Raw genomic sequence first — 9,732 nt, forward strand, 5'->3', positions numbered from 1 at the left:
GAAATATATATATATATATATATATAAATATATATATATATATATATATATATATATAATATATATATATATATATATATATATATATATATATATATATATATATATATATATATATATGTATATATATACTATAGATAGATAGATAGATAGATAGACAGATAGATATTATCTCCTCCCGACGACGAGGGAAACGGATACGATGATGATGATTTTTCGCTAAATGTATATTTTTTTCTTTAAAAAAAATGCTATTTTCGTGGCAATAAAGCTTTCTAGAAAATTTCACCCCGGGGAGGACAAGATCAACTTGGAAATTATTATTATAGATAGACACATATACATGGCCGCGTGGGTTAAATGCGTCCACTATAGTCCTGAGTTCTTGTCCTTCGCTGGTTCGAGCCCACGGGACGACGAACTTATTATCAACTCAAAAATTCCCCTTCGGTAACATATATGAAAATATATTATTTCCGAGGTAGAGCGAATTGGATATTAAAGGACGTTTGTAGCTTACTGACTGTATATGAATCACGGTGATGTGATAAAAAGTCATATGTATATATAAGTATATATATATATTTATATATATATATATATATATATATATATATATATATATATATATATATATATATATATATATATATATATATATATATATATATATATACATATATCTTATATATATATATATATATATATATATATATATATATATATATATATATATATATATATATATATATATGTATATATGTGTGTGTGTGTGTGTGTGTGTGTGTGTATACACTGGAGGCATGGTGTAGAAAGGAATTTATTGAGAACGGTTGATTTAGGTCTATGAAAACAAAGCATATTTGTAGATGAGAAAGTGACTGATTTGGTGTAAAAGTTGGTCGGAGAGAAGACTGTGTTGTATGGCTATTCAAAGTTCTTTCACGTCAGAAGTCAGGACAAGAATTGCAGTGGGCACAAACTTTCGTGATAAGGAACTAGCCATGAGTTATTTTCTAAACATAAGTTCATAGAGTTCTCTCTCTCTCTCTCTCTCTCTCTCTCTCTCTCTCTCTCTCTCCCTCTCTCTCTCTCTCTCTCTCTCTCTCTCTCTCTATATATATATATATATATATATATATATAGAGAGAGAGAGAGAGAGAGTATGTATATATATATATATATATATATATATATATATATATATATATATATATATATAGAGAGAGAGAGAGAGAGAGAGAGAGAGAGAGAGAGAGAGAGAGAGAGAGAGAGAGAGAGAGAGAGAGAGAGAGAGAGAGAGAGAGAGAGAGAGAGAGAGAGAGAGAGAGACTAACACACACACACACGCGCGAGCGCACACACACACACATATAAATATGTATATATATAAATTATATATATATTATATATATATATATATATATATATATATATATATATATATATATATAATTATATATTCATAACAATTATAATGTATGTTCAGAAATAAGGTAGTACACTAAAACCCATATCCCAGCAATAAGTCAAAGTAGGTCATAGCATGTCGGTTAGTTCTCACAACTGGAGTTCATATACTAGTTTTACGATTAATTTTTATCTCCGATACTGTTATTGTTGGTACAACAAGGCAGTAATTTGCCGGACAATAGATGGCAGTCGTGTTTTCCGTTAGTTATTCGCTTCACCACTTCTTTAGGCGACATTAAAGATACTGAGATGAATCATGAGGTTCGGGCTATAATCTATAATTTTCAGTTTAAATTCATAACTAGAGTGCAACAGGAGCTGCATGGCGTATAGTTTTTCATATATGACTGAATATCATGCTATTCGGACTCTTCTGTGAACTCAGGCTTTGAACAGTCTACTGAACAAAGTACATTTGATGTTGGTCATGGACCAAAGTCGGTCACTGAACGATGTAATCGTAAGGTTTATGGCAACCAGTGGGTCGGAAACTGGTTCAGTTGGTTTGCGGAGAACTTTAAATAAATGAGCGTGATCCTTTTCATCAGGCAATACCAATTTAATGTTCACTACGATTTTTCTTTTTCTCAGGCCCTCTGGAAATAAGGGAAATAGGAAAAGTGTGAGTTGATTCAGGAGAAAGCGACAGGCTCGACTTATGGAACAAGACGAAAATTCCTAAGCTTGCTTTTTGCATTCTGTATCCATCCGAGGGGATGTGAGCGGGACCACGCTATCCACTGTTTCATCATCAAATTTGCAAGGCTGAAATCTATTAAATACATGGGAAGAAGCAGATGCTCTTTTAACATGACTCGATGTCAGATTTCTGTTGGAAAACAGAGTTTCAGTTCTTTTAATGTAACAGTAATGCATATTTAATGTATCGTAGTTTCAACCCCACAGATATTACACATAGCAATCAGCCTTGGTGCCATGTATTTCGTAACTCTTATTCAGTCACAAGAAAGAAACCATAGAAGCCGTTTTATTCTCAGCGTATAAAGAAATCTCTGGCACTCATCCCCAACAGGTCGGTTTCTTGTAGCCCTGAAAGAAATAAGCACTTTTTGCTTACTGGCTACTGATAATATGATATGTCTCGTCGCTGATTTTTTAGCCTTTTCTTCCACTTCGTCTGCTGTCCAAGTTGCTATAAAGCTTAACAGCACTCGTCTTAGTTACTAAGAAAGGAGATTTTTTTTTTCTCGTCCACGTAGAATGACTGTCTGTTCTTCCAGAAGTGACGTTGGTTTCGAATGAACGGTAACATTAACTCCTTCACAGTATTTGTTGATGGATCTAATTCTGAAGTATGAGTAGTCTGTTTTTAGAATACACGAGATATAATGAATGATGAGGATCATTTTCTGGTGTTAATGAATGCTTCTATAAGAAAACCTTTCATTTGCGCATTTTATCTGATGTGGTTTTCATTGGTATTTTCAGGTACAAATAAAATTCGGATAAAACAAAACAATACACTTGGAGTGCTCCCCCCTCTCTCTTTCTCTCTTTTAACTGTTAGTCCCTGGTGTTGGCGCAACTCCAAATGACGAAATCGTACACTTATAACTCAGCCTATAACTTGCTGTTAAAAATACACGCAGACATTTTTTCCAAATATTTTTTATTACTTATGACATGGGGCGGTTTCGTCTGTTTAGATTGACGAGATTAACTGCAATAACCCTGAAGATATTTATTATCCGCAATTTTTATCTTTGCAAGCATTCCTGTGACTTGGGCTGCTATTTTTGACTCTCGTTTGATTCTTCGCATGCCACTACCATTTCTTAAAAAAGAGATTTCATTCTACATTCACAGTTTCTCAGCTTCTTAAGTTCCTCCTTTTAACCCCGTCCCCCACCCTCTCTTTTCATCTGCTTTTCCTTCACTAATCCATGATATCTGATATTTTCGTGTTTTTTTTTTATCACATTATGTTCTGTTATGGTTCTTTTACATAGAAATTCGACCGTTTCCTAAAGTTCATATTAATTATGGTTCATCCTGTCTTGCACGTCTCCCTTCTCCATCGAGAGATAGTAAAAGTTTGATCATACTTCACCCTTTCTTCCAGCTTATTTCTAGACTTTCCCGGTTAATTGGGTTGCCACTAACTGCTGAGTAATTCTTTTTCATTAAAGCACGAACCGTATCATAAGTGATTTTTTCTATTAATTTTTTTTTTGCTTAGATCATTATCGGCAATAAGTTTCTTGACATATTAATAACTTTGATCTTTTTTCTATAAAATATCTGTGAACATTTGTGTTATTTTGCTATTCCGTGCTTTCCATTAACTGATGAGTTCTTTCCGGTGTACGGAAATTGATGTATCATAGGTATAGATAAATTGTGTATTTTCTCCTAATTTGAAATGTCAGGTTCTCGCAAGCATATACACGTCTATACAACGTAAGGTACAACTAACAGCCACATTTTGCACTCGAACACACACACACACACACACACACACATATATATATATATATATATATATATATATATATATATATATATATATATATATATATATATATATATGTATATACAATACTGTATATCAGTATTAGTTATCACTTTCATATTCAGCTTTTGTTTCCATTCAACAGTAAATCAGTCTGCCGCGTTTTCATATATGTACAAAAGTGTCAAATATTAACTTCTTATGCGTTGCATACTTAAATACAATTCAGTGCACTTCTCGTTGAACTGAAATTCTCTTAGAAAACTGCACAATATGCAGGAAATATAGGAGATTTAATTAAGGTAACTTCTTGCGTGAGTTTTTCCCGCTTTATATCACAACTCTCACACGAACGGTAATAAACAGTTAATATAATGCTCGTGAGTATTATATTAATAACTGTACCTTCGTAAGAACAATGACCTCAGACGAGACTAATCACCACACCAAGGAAGACGGCGACAAACAAGAAAATCCAGATCTCTTCAACTCACAGGAACTAGTCACTTCCAGCGATGCTTCTTCTCCTGAAGAGGTGGATGGCTGAAAGAAGACTAGCTTTCTCAGCCACCCCCCAACGCGACGGCTGCGGGCCTCTGTTTTCGTGGGTGCGCGCGCGAGAGAGAGAGAGAGAGAGAGAGAGAGAGAGAGAGAGAGAGAGAGAGAGAGAGTGTGTATGTGTGTGTGTGTGCGTGCGCGCCCTGAGAGAGAGCGTTTTTCAAGAGTTTTTTTTTCTGTTTACCTCCTGCCCTCTAACTCCTCCCCTTATCTGATTTAGATTCGAGTTGGGGATTCTTGTTCGAGCCAGTTCATGTTGACTAAAGTCCCTGAGGACCATTCATCAGCGCGAATGCGTCCTTGTAGTCTTGATCCTGAAGTGTGTTAATGGCCATGTACAAATTCTGATAGCTTGTTTAACTGAAGGTTTGGCTTACGATTCACATTTCCTACATTAGTACGTATCATATTGGGTGTCATTGTAAACCTTGATTTTTCAAATGTTTTACTTACTCAATTATTTATTTTTGGGACGTGGTTTCTTCATCGGAGAATTTTGATGTGCCTGTTAATTATAGATGGTTGGCACTGCGCCTCAATTTGTCATTCCTAATGATGCATTGGCATCAACTAATTCAAAGTATAATTTTCGTTAAATAATCAACTTGAAGGTTTATTGTAATGTTTGCTTGTCACTGGCCAACATACCTTGGGTCAATTTGTGTGTCGTATCAGAAAAACTGTTTGACATGAGAAGACAGTGACTTTAAATTTTCTTCAAGAATTCCTTCTTACAATATCAGAAAGCTGTTAGAATAAGCCAGTTTGAATATTATGAGGTTTCCGTAATTCCCATAAGTAAATGTATTCATTATTATATAACTAAATTACTGCCTGACCGGTTCATGTGAAATGGTGCAACAACTGGGAAGCCAAGTCATTCTTTACTGGCAGTTTTGGGAACCACGTGGTCGTAAATGGATCTGCAAAGTGCACTAGTCCGGCGAATAGTCAGTATAAAAAAAAAATGAATTTAATCCTCATAGCAAATCTGAGCGTCTTGGAAAACCTGAGGAATATCAGTGTTTTTCTCCATTATTACTTTGCCAGCTTTGAGACTATGCTTAAATATGACAATTTGGTGAAAGAAATAGGGCCTAAGGTCAGTTTTAGCCAAGAATAGGGAGTCATCACAAACTTACGGAGACGCAAAAACAATACTGGTTATTTAGAGGTAATTACATTCCGAGGATGATGGCAAAAGATGAGAATAAAATAATATCCAAGAGAATAACGAAAATTTAACTTTTTCATCTGATAAATTTAATCCGCTATTTTTCAATCAAGGGCAGGAAAGACGAATGATCGAGATTGAAGAAATCTTGTGCCCACCTAAGAAAGAAAAGTCGACTCTCACCACGTTTCTGTGAGAAGCACAAAAACTAGATAGCCTAAGGGTCTTCCTGAAGTGCACAAATTGATCAGGGAATAATTGACATCTCTGAGGAGAGATGTCCCTTTATACTGATAAAAAAAAAAAAATGAATAATCTTCGAATCACATCCTTTCTTTTCATTCGATTAACTCTTGGGTAAATTAAGTTTTGAGTTTCGAAATCATTGCAGCCAAGCCATCTGGCCTTTTACCGACTGAAGAACGTGTGATCCTGGAGATTATTGTTATAAGCAGCCAGGGAGTGATCTTGCTCTGAACAACTCTACATGAATGACGAAACTAAGTAGTGTTATAATCCTCTTAAGATACTCTAAATGAGTCAGGTAAGGAGCACTAAATTTAGCAAAAGGCAGGTTTCCCTGGAGCCGCTTCCTTTCATAAATCCTAATTTAACATGGTTATTTCGTAAACATAAATTCATCTGTGCATATACTGGGTGAAAAAAATCTTTTTTGTGGGTAACCTGTGAAGAATGAATTTCGTTTCGGATGTAATCTGTAAAGAATATTTAGCAAAGTCACCGGCAAAGAATAAAATATTCGGTGAATTTAACTGCGCAGTCGCTGTTGTGCAATGCTATCATAACTACTTGATAAGAAGTTGTACAAACTATTTGTTATTATTTGTTGTAAAAAAAAAAGAGTTATCTTTTAATACTTCAGGAAGTTTTCAAGATTTAAATTAAAAGGTAACCTCAATTCATTAGCTGTTGTACATCGTGATTTATGAACAGAAAACGAATAATTTGCTAAGAAATCGTGGTAACTGCAGAAACGTTGCTTGAGAGTTCAGCAAATTCGTTGTTAGTTTGATTGTACTGTTTTCTATTTTATGTAAACAGTCATTGAGTATGTATGTCTTCAGATAATGGTATACATTAATATGTGTGAGAGAGGGTATTGTTGTCCATCATATGTCTGTGTTATTGTGCACAGACACGGTGAGCTCAGGTTTTTGGGGGACATCCTTTCTTTTCTTTTCCCTTTCTAAATTACGGAGAATATTTTATCTCTGGACTATCGACTTACTGGTTCTAAATTGTTAATATATGAAGATTATTTGTAAAAAGAGTTTCCCATGTGATCTGCAAAGTCTCTTGACGTTGGTAATATATTTGAAGCAAAAAGCTATTCTGGTCATGCTACCGGATTCAAAGAAAATGTTCAAAGATTCCGTTCTCTCCTTTCGCCTAGCTTGTATTCAAGTATTCGGGCCATGTTGGCACAAGGACTGCCATCATTTTTTGAATTTCTTGTTGATGTTAACCGTGGCTGAACAGGTTGTTGACGATGATTCAAACTGAACTACCTGGCATTACGACCGGGCATTGATCTAAATCCGGGGTAGCCTTTAGCGATACTTAGAATTTTTATGCTATAGTAAATACACCCAGACCCGCAAATATATATATATATATATATATATATATATATATATATATATATATATATATGTGTGTGTGTGTGTATATGTATATATATTTGAACTAATATAACTGTTAACTGTTCTTCTCACGATACACCCGTCAAGTGTTTTTTTGTATGTAGGGTACGTTTTAAAACCTTGATGGCTGCATCCACTGCGAACCTTAAGTGCCAACAGACTCGTTCTGGTTTTACATTCTTCTTCTTCTTCTTCTTCTTCTTCTTCTTCTTCTTCTTCTTCGTCTTCTTCTTCTTCTTCTTCTTCTTCTTCTTCTTCTTCTGCTTGAAATCAGAATTCTCCAAATACTCTCATGGCTTTGAATGGGTCTGGTACATTTTCGTAGTTAAAAGCAGAAATGGTGATCGGCTCTCATTTTATATCTGTTTTTGTATCCATGTTTTATTTAGCTCAACAAACTCTTTATTGCAGCCAGACTGCAAAAAAGAGACAAAAAACAAAGTCAACTGGCATTTGCTACTTGTTTTTCTTGGTGTCTTTTTTCCTTATTGAGCGTTTGATTCGGTTCTCAGCGATCGTACTTAATCCTCTCAACTCTTATTCAAAAGTAAATCCTACAGGCTGGTTTTCGACGATTTAGAATTGTTACTCTGTAGTTTGGAGAGATTACTTAGAAATGATAACGGGACACAATGTTCTCTGCCGGGAGCTGTTGTTCTTTTCTGTGTGAATGTTTCTACTGCCCGTTCCTTCAGCTCCTTCTCGAACTCTCCAGAGTTTTAGTGGCGTGTTGGTGTATTACTTTCACTTTTTTGCACTGGACAGAGTTGATGCAAAAGTCATATTTTCACACCAGAAGTGAAGCCCTCTACCAAGACTGGTTGAGCATTTTACGGATACCTTCATGGACGTTGCTTTTATGGTTGCTTTGTTGTAAGCCCGCGCCTTTTCCACGACACATTGTTGCGATATTGAACTCAAGTTTCAGGTGTTTTTATCAATCACTCGTCCTCTCCATTTCAAGAATTAGGATCCCACAGTATTCTATTACTAGAAGTCAGGGATTTTTGTAGTGAAGGCATTGTGATAATTCACAGTTCTCTCTCTCTCTCTCTTCTACTGTGTTTTTACCCAGTCCTAACTATTAATGTTATTTGATTACAACAGACTTTCTAACTGAATGGAATAGCAGAGATACTGTTGGAGATAGTTGTTTGTCTTCCACGGCAGGAATGTGACAAGTTTGCCATGGAAATACCGAATATATTAGTGGACACATGCTTTGGAGGAGTGCATCCGTTGTGAGATTTCAACTCTCTTTAGAGACCGATCTCCATGCCGCTCTCTACAGAACTGCCGCTGTTGTTTTAAGCTTTTTCTTTTTGTACTTAGTTTTTGAAAGAATATTTTTTTGTAGTTATGAACGCTACCGCTAGAGGTAAATAGGTATTTTAATTTGGGTTTACATAACCATTTTTACATGAACCCTATTAGCATGTAATCGACTATAATGCTTATTACTATTTTATACGTCAACTGACCAAATTGAAAGCATATATATATTTATATATATACATATATATATATATATATATATATATATATATATATATATTTATATATATATAAACATATAGATTATATATATATATATATATATATATATATATATATATATATATATATATATATATATATATATATATATATATATATATATATATATATATATATATATATATATACATACACACACACACACACACACACACACACACATATATATATATATATATATATATATATATATATATATATATAAGTATACAATGTTAATCAGAGTCAGACACGCAAGGCACTTATTCATTACAATGAAGCAGATTAAGGGCAGGAATACGATGAGATACACATTTTGTTTTAATCCTACATTTCGTGACAACATCGCCACACCTTCAGGGATTTTCTACAAAATAAAATATATTATGTTAACATAAAATAAGAGCTGATTATAAGATCCAATAGTTGAAAAGGCTAAATAATTTTAATGGTAAAATTACAACTCTCGGACTTAAATTACATGCACTCTTGGCTAAAACTGAGACTAGAAGTATGAAAAATTATGAATAACGAAAAGAACATTTAAATATCTTGGCAAAATTGTATATATAAAGAACGCCAACACATACTGTACAATCAAAAGCAAAAGTCACATATTCACAAAACCACAGCTGAAAACAGCTCCACGCAACCAGCCTTTCAGCATCAAAGATAAAAACACACTAAAAGAAAACAACACCAAGAGGCACAAAGAATGACAGAAAATTTAGGCTAAAAACAACGGGACAGCAGAGGAATGTTTAATGCTTCCAAAATAACAGTTTGTTGAGTGCCTTTGTTTGGCCAATAATTTTAAAATCCTCATATTTAATGGCAGTTTTACATTTGATAAT

The 9,732-nt window shown here is 34.2% G+C and overlaps 1 protein-coding gene across 2 annotated transcripts in view; it reads right to left on the minus strand.

Annotated features, from left to right (window-relative positions):
• Nucleotides 1-4,565, minus strand: part of LOC136853002 (alkylglycerol monooxygenase-like) — a 42,773-nt gene extending 38,208 nt beyond the window's left edge. Inside the window, exon 1 of one of the 2 annotated variants that reach the window (XM_067128139.1) lies at nucleotides 4,441-4,565. The gene's annotated coding sequence lies outside the window, so the exon portion shown is untranslated. Of the gene's footprint in view, nucleotides 1-4,351 lie in introns of both variants that reach the window. The other variant, XM_067128129.1, reaches the window with a different exon arrangement.
• Nucleotides 4,566-9,732: the final 5,167 nt, after the last annotated feature.

Source organism: Macrobrachium rosenbergii, chromosome 3 (genome assembly GCF_040412425.1).
Source record: "Macrobrachium rosenbergii isolate ZJJX-2024 chromosome 3, ASM4041242v1, whole genome shotgun sequence".
NCBI classification, from domain to species: domain Eukaryota; kingdom Metazoa; phylum Arthropoda; class Malacostraca; order Decapoda; family Palaemonidae; genus Macrobrachium; species Macrobrachium rosenbergii.